The 18,247-nt window shown below is 38.4% G+C and overlaps 1 long non-coding RNA gene across 2 annotated transcripts in view; it reads left to right on the forward strand.

Moving 5' to 3' along the window:
- The first annotated feature begins 14,054 nt into the window (after positions 1 to 14,054).
- Positions 14,055 to 18,247, forward strand: part of LOC149150674 (uncharacterized) — a 172,768-nt gene continuing 168,575 nt past the window's right edge. The window contains exons 1-2 of one of the 2 annotated variants that reach the window (XR_016263570.1): positions 14,055 to 14,195; positions 14,305 to 14,470. This is a non-coding gene — a long non-coding RNA (uncharacterized LOC149150674). Of the gene's footprint in view, positions 14,196 to 14,304; positions 14,632 to 18,247 lie in introns of those variants that run through there. The other variant, XR_016263569.1, reaches the window with a different exon arrangement.

The following is an 18,247-nucleotide window of genomic DNA, read 5'->3' on the forward strand; positions in this document are numbered from 1 at the left end:
ATCTGTAAATGCTTCAATCAGGCGAGCTTTCATAGCTCCTTCCTCCATGGCTCTAATATGGGACAAGATTTTTAATTCATCTTCTTCTGTGGCGGCCATGAGAACTTTCTCTTTTTGAGGCTTGGGCCTCATCTCTTCTTCTTCTGCACTTGATTCACTGAAATAGTCAGAGTCTGAATTATATTGAACATGGAAAGCACATTCTTCAGGGTCTGAACATAGGCATCCTGAAGAACTAGATTCTGAGGAGCATTGTTTCATATATGCATGTAGTTCTTCTACTGAGGAAGAACTGAAAGAATCATAAGAAGATTCCTCGAGTTGGTGTTGCTGAGCAATACTTCTAATAGTCACATTCGGGCACCCTTCTGTTTTGTGTGATCGAGAACCACATTTCATGCAAAGCATTGGTTCTCTTCTTTCTTGTTTGACTTGTTTGTCCTTCTTAGCATAGGCTTCAGATTTCTTTCCTCTGTTAAGCTTTGATTCGTCACCTTGAGGACATCTAGAAGCTGTATGTCCATTCTGCCCACAAAGCCAACAAGTGATATTGTTCCATTTTTCTTGCTTATGAGAATGCAGATGTATATCTGATGGATTATAATAATGTGTTTTTGGAACATATCTGTAATATCCCTTTTTCTTTTTGGATGTTTGACCCTTACTTTGTCCGGGATATTTTCTCCTTGTTTTTGGATAATTTCTTTTATTCTTATAAAAGATTTCTTTGAATTCCCTTTTAGCTCTTTTCTTTGCTTTTCTTCTTTTTACCAGAGGATCATCTGCTGTTAGTCCATATTTGCTGCAGATGGACTTCTTATCTAGTAATCTGGAAAGCTTTTCTAGAGATTTATTTACCTTTGAGCTTGTGCAGAGACTTACCAATGTTTTTGTGATGAGAGAATAAATCTCACCCCATGTATATGACTCAAAAGGTAATTGAAAATTTCTTGCAGTCTAATATAGTCAACAAATCTGGAAGGTAGAGCTGCAAGATATACTTGTTTCCATAGCAGATTTTTGGAATCCTTAACTTGATAAATTCTCTGCATCCAATCTCTATGGAAATCATCATACTGGGACATCTTATGACATTTTAAGTTCATGAGAATAACCTCATGTTTGCCAGCAATCTCTGTTTCACTACCACACCAATGTTCAAGAATCATTGATGTTAGTGCTCCAATCGTGTTGCTGGTTACCGTGCCATCAGAATTATGAATAACATCTCCTTTCTCATCCTTGAGAACTTCTGCTTCCATAGTTGCAATGAGTTTAGGAGAAGATTCTCTCTCCCACCACCTAAGGAGAGTCCCTGTGAAGCACTGTATAATAGTTCTGCATGCATCAATTTCATATTTCCCACGAAGACACATGAGTTTATATTCTGTATAATTAAATCTATCATTTGTCGGATCTGTCCGACACTCATGTTATCTATGTTCCATTCTCTGTGGGAATCAGGGAAAAAAGTATGGGCTTTAGGAAGCATTCCTTTTCCCTCAATGTCTGGTGCAGAATATTTGGAGAATCTATGTTCAAGTGGTTCATAAATAGGAAAGATTTGTGTTTGTTGTTCTTTGTCTTCTTTTTCTTCCTCTCTAAACAGAGATTCTATTGATATTTTTGTAGTGACCTCAATATTAGAAGAGGAGGCTACTTCTTTAAGAAATAACAAAGGAAATTTATTTACACTTTTGATAGGATCCTGAAACTTTATATTTCTCTTGACAAGGAAAGAAGGAGGAACTGGTTTTTCAATCTTTGACTGGCTCATCTTATTTACTTTGTCTGTTAAACCAGTTATGAGCTGTTTAGTTGTATCAAAATGATCAACTATTTTTCAGCTACTCCTTCTATTTTGGTGAAAGATTCTTTTACATAGGATCGAATCAAACTTGAATCATATTGAACATTATTCAAGCAACTATTTACATTGTCTATTGATACTTGAACAGTATCAATATGCTCTTTGACTTCTTCGGATTTGGAGACATTCATTTCTAGCCCTTTTATTGCAGTATTTGTCCAGTTGATTTGTTCACTGGCTTTTTGGATTCTGCCATCAATGCCCAGAGCAGAATCATCTCTTAGGACTAGAGGAATAGCTTTGGCTGCATTTGTATTTTCTCCTAAGACAAGTCCTTTGTAAGGAGGAAATGTTGTAGGAGTTTCTACTGTTGACCCATCAAGTGCAGTCCAAGCATGTTTGCTTGCTGTGCTACTGGTTGAACCAGTGAATACATTTAATGGAGCAATTTTATCTTTCCATGAGTAGAAAGATATCCATGTATTATTTACTTCCATATAATGTTTCCAGTCATCAACAAACTTTTTCTTCTCTTCAGGCGTATAGCCATGGTCAAACTCATCAGCCTGTGGATTAGTATATAGATCCCAGTTTATCATTGCTTTCATCCACTTGGTGCTGATCTCAGATTTTAAACATCCATCCATAAGAGAGAAGAACTTATGCATCTCCATAACTGTAGGTTTTTTACAGTCAGAAGGAACAAGGCGAAATCTGCAATCTGGAATTAGGCCATTTTCCTGTTCAATGTATCCTAAGCCATATCTGGGCTTTGCAGGTCTCATTAGACAAGCCATCTCAGTGAGTCTCAGATCTTCACCTTCAAGTGTGACAATTTCGTGCATTATGAGTACATGGTCTGTATCTTCCTCATGTGGGAAAGGGATTTCAGAAAACTTGGAGTTTGGAAATGGATTAATAGAAGTTGATGGCGGAGCAATACCGGACCTGGGATTATGATTTGAATGCAGATTCATCTCAGCTAAAGTAAGCAGATTAACAAGATTTTGACAGTCACGGAATTTGACTTCAAGGGAACAGAAATTTACAAGCTGGGCTAATTCATACAAACTGTTATGCTTACAAAAAGATGAAGAAGAACAAGCTGTATCTACTAAAGAAGGATCTCTGTAATATTTTGATGACTTACAGGCGGCATCAATTCTTCGGCGGTCAATGGTAGATCTTCTAGGAAAAGAGATGACAGCAGAAGATGGTTGTTCTTGTATATCAGCAAACGTTATATTTCTGGGTATCAAAGGTTTTGGATTATTTACTACCCAATCCTTAGGAAAAGTCAAGTCTTCCCACCGGATGACCTGATGCTCGACTTTCTAGTTTCTAGCATCAGTCAATACGACTGTACTTGACTTTGAGTCTCTGCTGGGGGTATGGCGGATTGCCGGCCAAAGGGTATTGGTATGTCTGAAGCGTCCTTTGGTCTGGATGGCTATATTATTTCTCTTTTTCTTCATGTCGAAACCAGATGTCTAAATTTGCAATTGCAGGATTTGATCTATGGTTTCATTAAAGGTATATACAGAGAAATTTGGATAGCAATCGAAATATACAGGGCCATCAAACAGAGGGGCAACAATACCTCCAATGAGGGAGTCAGTATACTTATTGTGAGTTAAATCTCTCACAGTAGCCAGCACAAAAGTGTTCAATCCTTTATGGGTTAAAGGATTGATCCCTACTCGGATACAACCAAGATGCAAATAATTGGTTTTAAGCCTTTTGGCTTCTGCCTGTAGTTCCCTGGGATTTAGCAAAGAGATAGTCTATACATTGTCTGAGTTTTCTTGTATCTGGCTTACAGATTCTTTAATACTTATTATATTTGCGGCAATCAAATGGAAAGCAGACAGGTCACTATATACTTGGGAAGGATTTATCTGGGGCAACTCCCATCTCGCTGAAGGCTGGGTTTCCTCATAAGTAAGTTCAGCAGAATTTAAGGTTCTACTAGAACAACTAGCAAACATGTCCCTCAAGGGGTTTTCCTCAGCCTGAGAATCTTTCTCTGCAAGTTCTCTAAAAGAAACTGATTTTCCCAAAGATTCCATTCTTCTTAAGAGAGTATAGATCTGAGTACCAACCTTAAGAACCAGACGTTACTGGCTCTGATACCAATTTCTTGCAGGGGCTCCTGTCACGAGCTTGCTCTTGCTGTGTCTCTTCGTTTTTCTCTGATAGCCAACTCCTGGTGAACCAGTGGTGAACCTACTCGGAGCTTTCACACTCTGACGGCCTCAACAACGGCTTCCACGCCTTCTAACGGCCTTGGTGTCCCTTCGATCCTTTGGCGAACTTCTTGCGAACTTCGGATGAAGACACAGAGAAAACTACTACCACAGGCAGACTTTATAAATGCGCAGAGATACTCAGATTCAGAATGGCTTACTCATTTTGTTTCAGAATGGAGGAAAATCTTTACATAATGCTCGAAGCTTTTACAGAGATGGATTCTTTACAGAGATAGACTAATCTCGCATTTACCGGACTTTTCACCGTTCATAATGAACAAGTTACTACCGGAGGCTTTCTAGCGAGGGATAGGCTCTGCCTCAGAATCAGACTTTACACACAAATAGACTATGAATGCCACTTCTAATGGTTCGACCACTTCAGGTTCTCACCAGTGCTGAGCACACTGATGCACAGGCTCCCAAACCACCTAAAGACTTTGAGTGATTTCTCGTGTTGCAAGCAGATCAGACTGATCATCCACAGATGCAGAGCAGGAGAACACTCGACTCAAACACACACACCCACAAAGACTCTAAATGCTGATGCCAACCAAATGAGCCTTACCCTCCTTATATAGGAAGCGAGGGGGGACAAACATTATTGTTGGTCGGTACAAAGAAAAGACTTAAAGCTAAAGGAATCATTACTTTTCAGCCTTTACCAGAGCGACGTCCACACAAATATTCGAGTCATTTGAATGGACCGAATAATTGCTTTCGGGTAACGCTAAGATATTGTCTGTAAAGTAGATTCTTGTACTTAAAGCAAATCTGACAGACATCATGACTCTCTACACAGTGGATGCTTTTTGTAGTAAAAGCCCACGAGAAAAGACTAATTACATAGTGAATGCTTTGGAACAGCAAAGCTCACGAGAAACTGGCCAAAATTAAACCCTTGTGACTGGTACGAATCAAAATACAGTCAGATCAGGGAATCTGCCTCTTTTGTAAAGTAAATCATCACATGCTTTGGTGTAGATCCGGCGGACTATCATTGGTTTCCCTAGGATAATTTGATGCTGGACTTTGGTTAGGATATACCATTCTAAATGCTCTCTCATGTACTCTTGGAGTGAATAATTTATTCTATGAAATGGATCCCACTCCTTGACTGTCATTTCTTTGACCGTCTTATAGATGCTATGAAAACATTCCCCAATATTATTTTCAAAACATTTATCACAGTATTTTCTTTCATAATTTTCATGAGATATTGGGTCCAGGATGAGAAAGGAGATGTTATTCATAATTCTGATGGCACAGTAACCAGCGACATGATTGGAGCACTAACACCAATGATTCTTGAACATTGGTGTGATAGTGAAACAGAGATTGCTGACAAACATGAGGTTATTCTCATGAACTTAAAATGTCATAAGATGTCCCAGTATGATGATTTCCATAGAGATTGGATGCAGAGAATTTATCAAGTTAAGGATTCCAAAAACCTGCTATGGAAACAAGTATATCTTGCAGCTCTACCTTCCAGATTTGTTGACTATATTAGACTACAAGAAATTTTCAATTACCTTTTGAGTCATATACATGGGGTGAGATTTATTCTCTCATCACAAAAACATTGGTAAGTCTCTGCACAAGCTCAAAGGTAAATAAATCTCTAGAAAAGCTTTCCAGATTACCAGATAAGAAGTCCATCTGCAGCAAATATGGACTAACAACAGATGATCCTCTGGTAAAAAGAAGAAAAGCAAAGAAAAGAGCTAAAAGGGAATTCAAAGAAATCTTTTATAAGAATAAAAGAAATTATCCAAAAACAAGGAGAAAATATCCCGGACAAAGTAAGGGTCAAACATCCAAAAAGAAAAAGGGATATTACAGATATGTTCCAAAAACACATTATTATAATCCATCAGATATACATCTGCATTCTCATAAGCAAGAAAAATGGAACAATATCAATTGTTGGCTTTGTGGGCAGAATGGACATACGGCTTCTAGATGTCCTCAAGGTGAAGAATCAAAGCTTAACAGAGGAAAGAAATCTGAAGCCTATGCTAAGAAGGACAAACAAGTCAAACAAGAAAGAAGAGAACCAATGCTTTGCATGAAATGTGGTTCTCGATCACACAAAACAGAAGGGTGCCCGAATGTGACTTTTAGAAGTATTGCTCAGCAGCACCAACTCGAGGAATCTTCTTATGATTCTTTCAGTTCTTCCTCAGTAGAAGAACTACATGCATATATGAAACAATGCTCCTCAGAATCTAGTTCTTCAGGATGCCTATGTTCAGACCCTGAAGAATGTGCTTGCCATGTTCAATATAATTCAGACTCTGACTATTTCAGTGAATCAAGTGCAAAAGAAGAAGAGATGAGGCCCAAGCCTCAAAAAGAGAAAGTTCTCATGGCCGCCACAGAAGAAGATGAATTAAAAATCTTGTCCCAGATTAGAGCCATGGAGGAAGGAGCTATGAAAGCTTGCCTGATTGAAGCATTTACAGATTAGCTCAAATCCAAAGCTTCCAAAGAATCAGGTAAGAAGCCCTTATTCATTGATGCATCTTACAAAAAGAATACAAAATCATTTCAAATGCATCATCAAAAACCAGGCAGAGTAAGATCACTTACTCTGGGAGAAGTCAGCAGAGAGATTCATAATCTCAAAGCAGATATTTCTGCCATGAAAACACAAATTACAGAAATACATAAGGGGAAGAAGAGGGAAAAAGAAGATGACTATGCATGGGACACTAGTCATCATGACACAAATGCAGGAGTAATGGTTGCTGAAGGAATGAAAGATCCAAATTTTGGATTTAGAGATATGAGATTGCTCACTATCTCTTACCAGCAACACCATGTAAGAATTAATGTCTGCATAAAAGGCCAAGTTTTTAAAATGATTGCACTTTTAGATTCTGGAGCAGATATTAACATTCTTAACATGAAAAATATCCCAACAAAATATTGGGCTGTATGCAGAAAGGACAGTTGTTGGCCTAGGAAATAAAAGACTGCAATATGAAGTACCAGAAGCCTCAGTATGTTTTAATACACACTGTATCTACTTAAAATTTGCAGTTGCAGATATACCAGTAGATTGTATATTAGGAAATGTTTTCCTAGTAGCAGTAGAACCACATGGGTCTCTCAGACTCAAGAATGGAAAGGCTGGATATTTTATTTCTGTTCCCACACCAAAGGGTCCTAGAAAAAAAATTGAGCTTCCTTATATTTCACATCCCAGAGTTTCCACAATGGTCCAAGCAGCACAAAATTTGGATAAAGCAGAAGCTCGACTATCTGATCTAAAGGATCTAAAATCTACTTTAAAAGTAGAAGAACAGCTTAATTCATCATAGACCAAAAGGAAAATTGAAGAACTGAAGACACAAATTGAAGAAGAATGCTGCTCAGAAGAACCAAAAGCCTTCTGGCACAGAAAGCAACACACTATAGAACTACCTTATAAGGAGGGGTATACTGGAAAGCCTTGTAAGAGTAGAGCTATTCCTATGAGCAAAGAATACAAAAATGTTTGCCAACAAGAAATCCAACAGCTCCTCAATAGAAATTTGATCAGAGAATCCAACAGTCCCTGGAACTGCTATGGATTCTATGTTAATAAAAGAGCTAAACAAATCAGAGGCATTCCGAGATTGGTCATAAATTATAAGCCTCTCAATTCTGTCCTTGCTGATGACACCTACCCAATCCCTCACAAAGGGGATCTGATCAGAAGAATTGCAGGTGCCAAGATATTTTCTAAATTTGATTTGAAGGCTGGATTTTGGCAGGTGGCCATTGCTGAGAAGGATAAGTTCAAGACATCTTTCAGCATCCCAGCAGGACATTACGAATGGAATGTCATGTCCTTTGGACTAAAAAATGCTCCATCGAAGTTCCAAAAGGTAATGGATGATATCTTCAAGCCATATTTTGATTGGGTGATTGTATATATTGATGATGTTCTCATTTTCTCTAAAAATATTCATGATCATTTCAAGCATGTGAATATTTTTAGAAATCTGGTCAAGCACAATGGTCTAGTGCTTGGTAAGAAGAAAATAGAAGTCTTCCAAACTTCTATAAAATTCTTAGGCCATACGATCTGCAATGGGCAAATTTCCTTGCAAAAACATGCAATTGAATCTGCAGAAAAAATTTCCAGATGTCATAAAGGACAAAACTCAACTGCAAAGGTTTTTGGGTTGCTTAAATTATGTTAGCAATTTTTATGAAGACTGTGCCACTGACAAAAGATTGCTAAACAAAAGGCTGAAGAAGGATCCCCCAGAATGGACTGAAATTCACACTAAAGCTATTCAGAACATCAAAGCAAAGGTAAAATATTTGCCCACTCTCTATGTTGTTGATGATCTTGCCTACAAAATTGTTGAATCAGATGCAAGCAATGTTGGATGGGGAGGAGTATTAAAGCAAAAAGTTGGGAAAGATGAACAAGTTGTCCAGTTTGCTTCCGGACTTTGGAATCGAGCAGAGTTAAATTACTCCACTATTGAGAAAGAAGTAAAAGCAGCATGGAACTGTATCAGCAAATTTGACGTTTATCTTATCAATATGTCTTTTCTTCTGAGAACTGATGCATCTGCCCTGCAAAAAGTCCTTACAAAGAACATCAAAAAGGTTGGAGAAGCTAAGTTTGCCAGGTGGCAAGCTTTATTCACAAATTTTGATTTTCAAGTAGAGCATATTAAGGGGAAAGAAAACAATTTGCCTGATTTTTTTAGCAGAGAATATATACAAGAAAAAGATCATGTCATGATGATTATTACCGAGTGGGACCAGCAGCGAAAACAAGAAGTTTTGAGAACCATCCCAGACGACCAAGACTGGGAGACGTACAAAAATAATTGGAGACCCACATGGCAGCTGCGGAATACAAAAGTCCTTGATGCTAATCTCCAGTCCCACACTGACCTACAACACTATGTACCTGAAAGAAAAGTCTATCCTAAGGGTAGGAAATGGATCCATGATATGATATATGACAAAGCAAAAGCAGATGCTGGGACTGCTCGTCGGGTCCTAGAACAAAATTTCCATGATATTGCCGGCATTTGGTACCATGGAGGCCGTAGTACAGGAATTTATGAAAGCTACTATTGTATCTACCAGACAAGAGATTTGTGGAATGAACCAGGGCAATTCCCTGTCCAACCATGTGCCAGGTGGCCCAGAAATGATCCCAGGGTAATTTTTCCTGACACCGTTTATGATTTTGCAGACTACAAGAAGTTATGGTGGGACTTCCTAAATGTTGATGATAAAGAGGAGACCCATTATACAAAGCTGAAATTCAGTACACTGGCAACATCCCAACGCAATCAACAATGTCAATGGTTTCAGAATTGGTGGACAGATTATGGAGTAAGCAGGACCGCTATGGACCCAATATATCATGAAAATTATGAAAGAAAACACTGTGATAAATGTTTTGAAAATAATATTGGGGAATGTTTTCATAGCATCTATAAGACGGTCAAAGAAATGACAGTCAAGGAGTGGGATCCATTTCATAGAATAAATTATTCACTCCAAGAGTACATGAGAGAGCATTTAGAATGGTATATCCTAACCAAAGTCCAGCATCAAATTATCCTAGGGAAACCAATGATAGTCCGCCGGATCTACACCAAAGCATGTGATGATTTACTTTACAAAAGAGGCAGATTCCCTGATCTGACTGTATTTTGATTCGTACCAGTCACAAGGGCTTAATTGTGGCCAGTTTCTCGTGAGCTTTGCTGTTCCAAAGCATTCACTATGTAATTAGTCTTTTCTCGTGGGCTTTTAGTACAAAAAGCATCCACTGTGTAGAGAGTCATGATGTCTATTAGATTTGCTTTAAGTACAAGAATCTACTTTACAGACAATATCTTAGCGTTACCCGAAAGCAATTATTCGGTCCATTCAAATGACTCGAATATTTGTGTGGACTTCGCGCTGGTAAAGGCTGAAAAGCAATGATTCCTTAAGCTTTAAGTCTTTTCTTTGTTCCGACCAACAGTAATGTTTGTCCCCCCTCGCTTCCTATATAAGGAGGGTAAGGCTCATTTGGTTGGCATCGACATTTAGAGTCTTTGTGTGTGTGTGTGTTTGAGTCGAGTGTTCTCCTGCTCTGCATCTGCGGACGATCAGTCTGATCTGCTTGCAACACGAGAAATCACTCAAAGTCTTTAGGTGGTTTGGGAGCCAGCGCATCAGTGTGCTCGGCACTGGTGAGAACTTGAAGTGGCCGAACCATTAGAAGTGTCATTCATAGTCTATTTGTGTGTAAAGTCTAATTTTGAGCCAGAGCCTATCCCTCGCCAGAAAGCCTTCGGTAGTAACTTGTTCATTATGAACGGTGAAAAGTCCGGTAAATGCGAGATTAGTCTATCTTTGTAAAGAATCCATCTCTGTAAAAGCTTCGAGCATTCTGTAAAGATTTTCCTCCATTCTGAAATAAAATGAGTAAAGCATTCTGAATCTGAGTATCTCTGTGCATTTATAAAGTCTGCCTGTGGTAGTAGTTTTCTCTGTGTCTTCATCCGAAGTTCGCAGGAAGTTTGCCAAAGGATCGAAGGGACACCAAGGCCGTTAGAAGGCGTGGAAGCTGTTGTTGAGGCCGTCAGAGTGTGAAAGCTCCGAGTAGGTTCACCACTGGTTCACCAGGAGTTGGCTATCAGAGAAAAACGAAGAGACACAGCAAGAGCAAGCTCGTGACAGGAGCCCCTGCAAGAAATTGGTATCAGAGCCAGTAACATCTAGTTCTTAAGGTTGGTACTCAGATCTATACTCTCTTAAGAAGAATGGAATATTTGGGAAAATCAGTTTCTTTTAGAGAACTTGCAGAGAAAGATTCTCAGGCTGAGGAAAATCCCTTGACGGACATGTTTGCTAGTTGTTCTAGTAGAACCTTAAATTCTGCTGAACTTACTTATGAGGAAACCCAGCCTTCAGCGAGATGGGAGTTGCCCCAGATAAATCCTTCCCAAGTATATAGTGACCTGTCTGCTTTCCATTTGATTGCTGCAAATAGAATAAGTATTAAAGAATCTGTAAGCTAGATACAAGAAAACTCAGACAATGTACAGACTATCTCTTTGCTAATTCCCAGGGAACTACAGGCAGAAGCCAAAAGGCTTAAAACCAACTATTTGCATCTTGGTTGTATCCAAGTAGGGATCAATCCTTTAACCCATAAAGGATTGAACACTTTTGTGCTGGCTACTGTGAGAGATTTAACTCACAATAAGTATACTGACTCCCTCATTGGAGGGAATGTTGCCCCTCTGTCTGATGGCCCTGTATATTTCGATTGCTATCCAAATTTCTCTGTATATACCTTTGATGAAACCATAGATCAATCCTGCAATTGCAAATTCAGACATATGGTTTCGACATGAAGAAAAAGAGAAATAATATAGCCATCCAGACCAAAGGATGCTTCAGACATACCAATACCCTTTGGCCGGCAATCCGCCATACTCCCAGCAGAGACTCACAGTCAAGTACAGTCGTATTGATTGATGCTAGAAACTAGAAAGTCGAGCATCAGGTCATCCGGTGGGAAGACTTGACTTTTCCTGAGCATTGGGTAGTAAATAATCCAAAACCTTTGATACCCAGAAATATAACGTCTGCTGATATACAAGAACAACCATCTTCTGCTGTCATCTCTTTTCCTAGAAGATCTACCATTGACCGTCGAAGAATTGATGCCGCCTGTAAGTCATCAAAATATTACAGAGATCCTTCTTTAGTAGATACAACTTGTTCTTCTTCATCTTTTTGTAAGCACAACAGTTTGTATGAATTAGCCCAGCTTGTAAATTTCTGTTCCCTTGAAGTCAAATGCCCTGACTGTCAAAATCTTGTTAACCTGCTTACTTTAGCTGAGATGAACCTGCATTCAAATCATAATCCCAGGTCCGGTATTGCTCCGCCATCAACTTCTGTTAATCCATGTCCAAACCCCAAGTGTTCTGAAATCCCTTTCCCACATGAGGAAGATACAAACCATGTCCTCATGATGCACGAAATTGCCACACTTGAAGGTGAAGATCCGAGACTCACTGAGATGGCTTGTCTAATGAGACCTGCAAAGCCCAAATATGGCTTAGGATACCTTGAACAGGCAAATGGCCTAATTCCAGATTGCAGATTTCGCCCTATTCCTTATGACTGTAAAAAACCTGCAGTTATGGAGATGCATAAGTTCTTCTCTCTTATGGATGGATGTTTAAAATCCGAGATTAACGCCAAGTGGATGAAAGCAATGATAAACTGGGATCTATATACTAATCCACAGGCTGATGAGTTTGACCATGGCTATACGCCTGAAGAGAAGAAAAAGTTTGCTGATGACTGGAAACATTATATGGAAGTAAATAATACATGGATATCTTTCTACTCATGGAAAGATAAAATTGCTCCATTAAATGTATTCACTGGTTCAACCAGTAGCACAACAAACAAACATGCTTGGACTGCACTTGATGGGTCAACAATAGAAACTCCTACAACATTTCCTCCTTACAAAGGACTTGTCTTAGGAGAAAATACAAATGCAGCCAAAGCTATTCCTCTAGTCCTAAGAGATGATTATGCTCTGGGCATTGATGGCATAATCCAAAAAGCCAGTGAACAAATCAACTGGACAAATACTGCAATAAAAGGGCTAGAAATGAATGTCTCCAAATCCAAAGAAGTCAAAGAGCAGATTGATACTGTTCAAGTATCAATAAACAATGTAAATAGTTGCTTGAATAATGTTCAGTATGATTCAAGTTTGATTTGATCCTATGTAAAAGAATCTTTAACCAAAATAGAAGGAGTAGATGAAAAGATAGGTGATCATTTTGATACAACTAAACAACTCATAACTGGTTTAACAGACAAAGTAAATAAGATGAGCCTGTCAAAGATTGAAAAACCAGTTCCTCCTTCTTTCCTTGTCAAGAGAAATATAAAGATTCAGGATCCTATCAAAAGTGTAAATAAATTTCCTTTGTTATTTCCTAAAGAAGTAGCCTCCTCTTCTGATACTGAGGTCACTACAAAAATATCAATAGAATCTTTGTTCAGAGAGGAAGAAAAAGAAGACAAAGAACAACAAACACAAATCTTTCCTATTTATGAACCACTTGAACATAGATTCTCCAAATATTCTGCACCAGACATTGAGGGAAAAGGAAAGCTTCCTGAAGCCCATACTTTTTTCCCTGATTCTCACAGAGAATGGAATATAGATAACATGAGTGTCGGATAGATCCGACAAATGATAGATTTAATGTATACATAATATAAACTCATGTGTCTTCGTGGGAAATCTGAAATTGATGCATGCAGAACTATTATATAGTGCTTCATAGGGACTCTCCTCAGGTGGTGGGAGACAGAATCTTCTCCTAAACTCATTGCAACTATGGAAGCAGAAGTACATATTTGCTTCAGATGGACTTCTTATCTGGTAATCTGGAAAGCTTTTCTAGAGATTTATTTACCTTTGAGCTTGTGCAGAGACTTACCAATTTTTTTGTGATGAGAGAATAAATCTCACCCCATGTATATGACTCAAAAGGTAATTGAAAAATTTCTTGCAGTCTAATATAGTCAACAAATTTGGAAGGTAGAGCTGCAAGATATACTTGTTTCCATAACAGATTTTTGGAATCCTTAACTTCATAAATTCTCTGCATCCAATCTCTATGGAAATTATCATAATGGGACATCTTATGACATTTAAGTTCATGAGAATAACCTCATGTTTGTGAGCAATCTCTTTTTCACTACCACAACAATGTTCAAAAATCATTGATGTTAGTGCTCCAATCATGTTGCTGGTTACCGTGCCATCAGAATTATGAATAACATCTCCTTTCTCATCTGCTCAAAAAATCAGCCAAATTGTTTTCTTTCCCCTTGGTCATATTTTGATGAGTATCTAGAACGAGTACTATACTCTCCCTTGCACTTCGCAATAAATTAAGACGCACCTATATAAACAATTATATGTAAAGGCATTAATGCACTCCTAGAAGCAGCGCCAAAGCGTGCGTGAAGTTGTTGGTTGCTTGCAGAGAAAACACAGAGGAGTCGCTGCATTAGACAAACCAGAATCGATGGACGTGCAAAATTTTCTATGGGTTTTGTATTTTCTCGTAGGTTCAACATTCTTCACAGCATATACATATTACACATGTTTTTACCTTTCAGAATACGTAAGATTCGTCTATGTTTCTTTATGGGTGGCATATATTCTCGCTGCAGGGGACCGGTGATGTTCTCTATTTCGAAAACTTGGGAAGTTTTCATTGCTGAAGCGCCCAGGATTTGGGCAATACATTAGCTTCGCATGGCTGATAAAATTGCTGCAGTCCGAGGTCTCCTCATGATAACAGACAGATATGGCTTTATTTTCAGAATTGAGGCTTCTGTGAGTTAAATTATGATGAACTTCTTGATTTGTTCAATTTTCAATATATTCAATCCCCTGTTGGGTTTTTTCCACAAATTGCCCCGCAGTAGTTGAAGCTTTATTATCGGGGCTTAGGTTTTAATTGTAGTTTCAGTCTATGTGATTTTTGTTTCATTTTCCCTTGAATCTATGAATGCCAGTATGGTTTCTCCTAATTTTCAACTTATTATCGCTAGACGCGGCGACTCAGAGAATATCAGGTAGGACAACTTAACAATGCGGCCACTCAGAGAATATCAGGTAGGACAACTTAACTATGGTAAACACGTTACGGTAAGTTCGAGTATCTATAGTTTCCTGTGTCTCCCCAAGCGTGGGAGACTAGGAACATAAAATGGCAAGGAGAAGTGCTTCGGAAATAACTATTACAAGGATTCAAAAACAGCTATAGCTGAATTCTTTTGGGGAAATGCTGAAAATGGTTTCCAGATACTTTTGATTAAAGTTTGTAAAACATATAAACCTTTTACCTATCTATCAAGACTAGACTCTCTAACTCAAAATCAAACCTCCGTAATGCAAAATTAGACCCTACAATACAAAATCAGACTTATCGAGTAATTGTTATGCTAATGTGAAACCATTATAACAGTTTTTGAACACAGTGAACACTTTCTGAAGGTTTTGCAGACACTGTTTGGGTATGCAAATGAGTCTTACGTAATGGCAAACAGCACTTTCAAACACTCTGCACTGCCTCTTATTCCAGATTAAGGGTTGAATCACCAACCGGGGGTTATATTTTTTGGGTGAATTTTCGTTTGTCAACCTTTGGCTTAAATGCCACGCGGAGGTCTATTCTATTGATGCCAACATTGCCAAGCTGTCTTTTCAGTTTAAATCACCTCGACTTTAATTGAAACGGTGAACTTGTTTGATTATCGTTTAGAACTAAATATGAACTATTGCGGCAGAATTTTTTGATTTTGCCTTACCCTGATATATCACCAAGCGCAAAACGACCCCAAGTTGACATGAAAAATTTGTCCATTCCAAAATTACTGCAATCACATTTCGAAGGGGAATTTTACAAACTTAGGCACACTTGATACTGCATGCTGTTGTAGAGTAAGGATTGATGCCACAACCAGCCGTAAATATTCTTTTTGAGTAAATGACCCTTTGTTAACAGAGTTGGATCTACCTTTTGCTTAAATTCTATCACTTAGAGGTTTTGATGTCAAAGTTACCAGGCTCAGAATTGGGAAAAACCAGGCAAGGCAGAAGAGCCAAGAATTTGACTTGGATCAATGAAACCTCAGCAAAAACTTGATAAAAAACTTGGTAAGTACAATAATATAAAGAAGTACTTAAGTACTAATCTTGTGTTGAACAAGTGAGAGTTGATCAACCTTGAGTTTGACTTGGGCTGGGATGGAAAAACTCTTTTTCAGCTTGTGATTCTTGTGACACTAGATAACAGTTAATAAGAACATTTAGACCAGAACCTGTGAGAGGAAGGTGAACCAAAAATAACTCTGTACTAATCTTCATCATTGAAGGGAGATGGGGTGCTGAGGATTGGTTCTCTTTGTTAGAGTCCTTGAACCAAACACTTGTTATTTAATTCCTAGCAAAACAGACCATATAAACACATAACTAGGTTCCTAACAAAAAATATTCAGCAGAAGCAAATAATGATTTGAATCACAATGATACACAAATTTCTGCTCAACAAATCAGTTCATTATTAATAAAAATCTCGAAACCTACTTGGGCTTCCGTCTTGGGATAATGGTCCAACTGAGAAAATACAGATACAAAATTTTAACCAACAAATCAATTCTTCATTAATAAAAAACTCAAAACCTACATGGGCTTCTGTCCTGGTATAATGGCCCAACTGAGAAAATACAGATACAAAAAACTTGGATCTGATCCAACAAATCTGCCTTAGATCATTGCTTGATCTCTCCTGTAGATCTAGATCTCTAGCCCCACTGCACTCCCTTAGACTCAACACACTGCTCACTGAGATGCAATTCTCAATCTTGTGCTGTTATTGTGTGTTTATCTTCTCTCCTCAACCGTGCTGTTATAACTTTACATTGAGCCAAAACCCTAATCCTAATCCTAATCTCCCTTTGGTTGAGTGTGGGAAACCCTTATGTTAGGCGAGCTGTTCCTCCCCACCAAATGTCCTTTAGCGATGGCGACGGGCTATGTCTCGATCTCCCCCAATGTTTGGCAGGATAATTTCATTTGATTTGAGGTTGTTTGGGAACCTCGTCGCTTCTTGATTTCTTTATGGCGGGCAGAAAAAAGGAAAGGAAAGGAAAGGGTGGCTGCTTGGAGAGTCAAAGCAGGTGGGGATCGACATATTCGTCTTCGAAATTCTTGGGATGGGTGGGATGGATCATAAGTAAGAAAGAATATAAGAGAAGTGGGGGTTGATCTGCTTTTCATTTCATGATTATCCCCCTGGGTGAGGTGGAATACGTCTCCACGTCAAAGTGATTGACGGTTGAGTTTAGATTTTGCCTCACTAGAAATCAAAGGCTAAGATTAAAACTTACTAAAGTAAATTACTTTACTTTGCCTAAGTTTCTATTAGCTCCATAAGCCAACATATTAATATGTGCTTTTTCTAAAATTAAACTTAGGCTAAGTTACATCAACAACTTGTTCAACCTAGAGCAAGTGTTCTAAGGAGATGTGGGTGACTTCTAAAAGCCTACACACAAGGCCTGTGCAAAAGTACCTGCTTGAGCTACAAAATCAACACTCCCTCTTAGCAAGGGAGGTACTTCTGGAAGAACCTCCTCCACCTGGATCTGTCTCCAATCCCACCACATCATCCATTGTTGTAGTTACTCCCTTTGAACTGGAAGACTTCCTTGCTACTTGCTTTGGGATCTGATATGAAGACTTGTTTCTTTCAACCATGCTCCTAGAAGGCTGCTCTTGAGGATCCATCAATGTTAGCTCATACCAACTGGTTTTGACAGATCTGGAAGAGGCTTCCTGCCCATTTTCTAGATTAAAAAACTGAGTCAATGGTTTTGAGAAGATTTTTCGGCGTAAATCACATTAGAATGTAATAGATATTAAACTAACTTAGTATTTATTTATATAACTTTTATATAAGTCTAATTAATTCCTATATACACATTCCTTATTTAAATATGGTAATAGGCATATAACCGACTCTCATATTATTTAACCATTTTTGTTTTCCTGTCCCTATCCCTTGATCCAGTCCAGTCAAGTAGTTGTTTCCCAGTCAAATATAGCCGTTAGCAAGTTTGGTTGCCCAGGTCAATATAGCCGTTGCTTGGTCAAATTTAGTCGTTGGATGTTCTGCTCTATCTATTTATCATGCAACCAGGATCTGATTCTTCAACTTGTTTTGATGATGAACCACACTCGTTGATTTGAAATACGTCGACAAATGCATTCTAATGTGATTTACGCTGAAAAATCTTCTCAAAACTTGATATGGATCACAAAAGCCTCAATTCCACAATTGAGTCACTGGTCTTAACTTAGTCTTTAGAGCTTCTTGCTCAATCTCTGTCACTAACTTAAATCCTTGATCCATGATCCCTTTGGATTTGCTTATAGGTTGGCCTTGCAAGCTGTATAACTTACCCTTCTTGACACCAAGTTTGACTGCTGTGTCCTGAGTAGCTCCCTTTGAACATATAAATACCTATCCTTTTTGGAACTCAACGTCATACCCTTTGTCCTCCAGAACTAAGATTAAGAGCAAGTTCGTCTTAAACTTTGGGACAT

The sequence above is a fragment of the Pinus tabuliformis genome, chromosome 9, assembly GCF_031772625.1.
Source record: "Pinus tabuliformis cultivar Carrire ecotype Pingquan chromosome 9, CPIR1, whole genome shotgun sequence".
Taxonomy (NCBI): Eukaryota; Viridiplantae; Streptophyta; class Pinopsida; order Pinales; family Pinaceae; genus Pinus; species Pinus tabuliformis.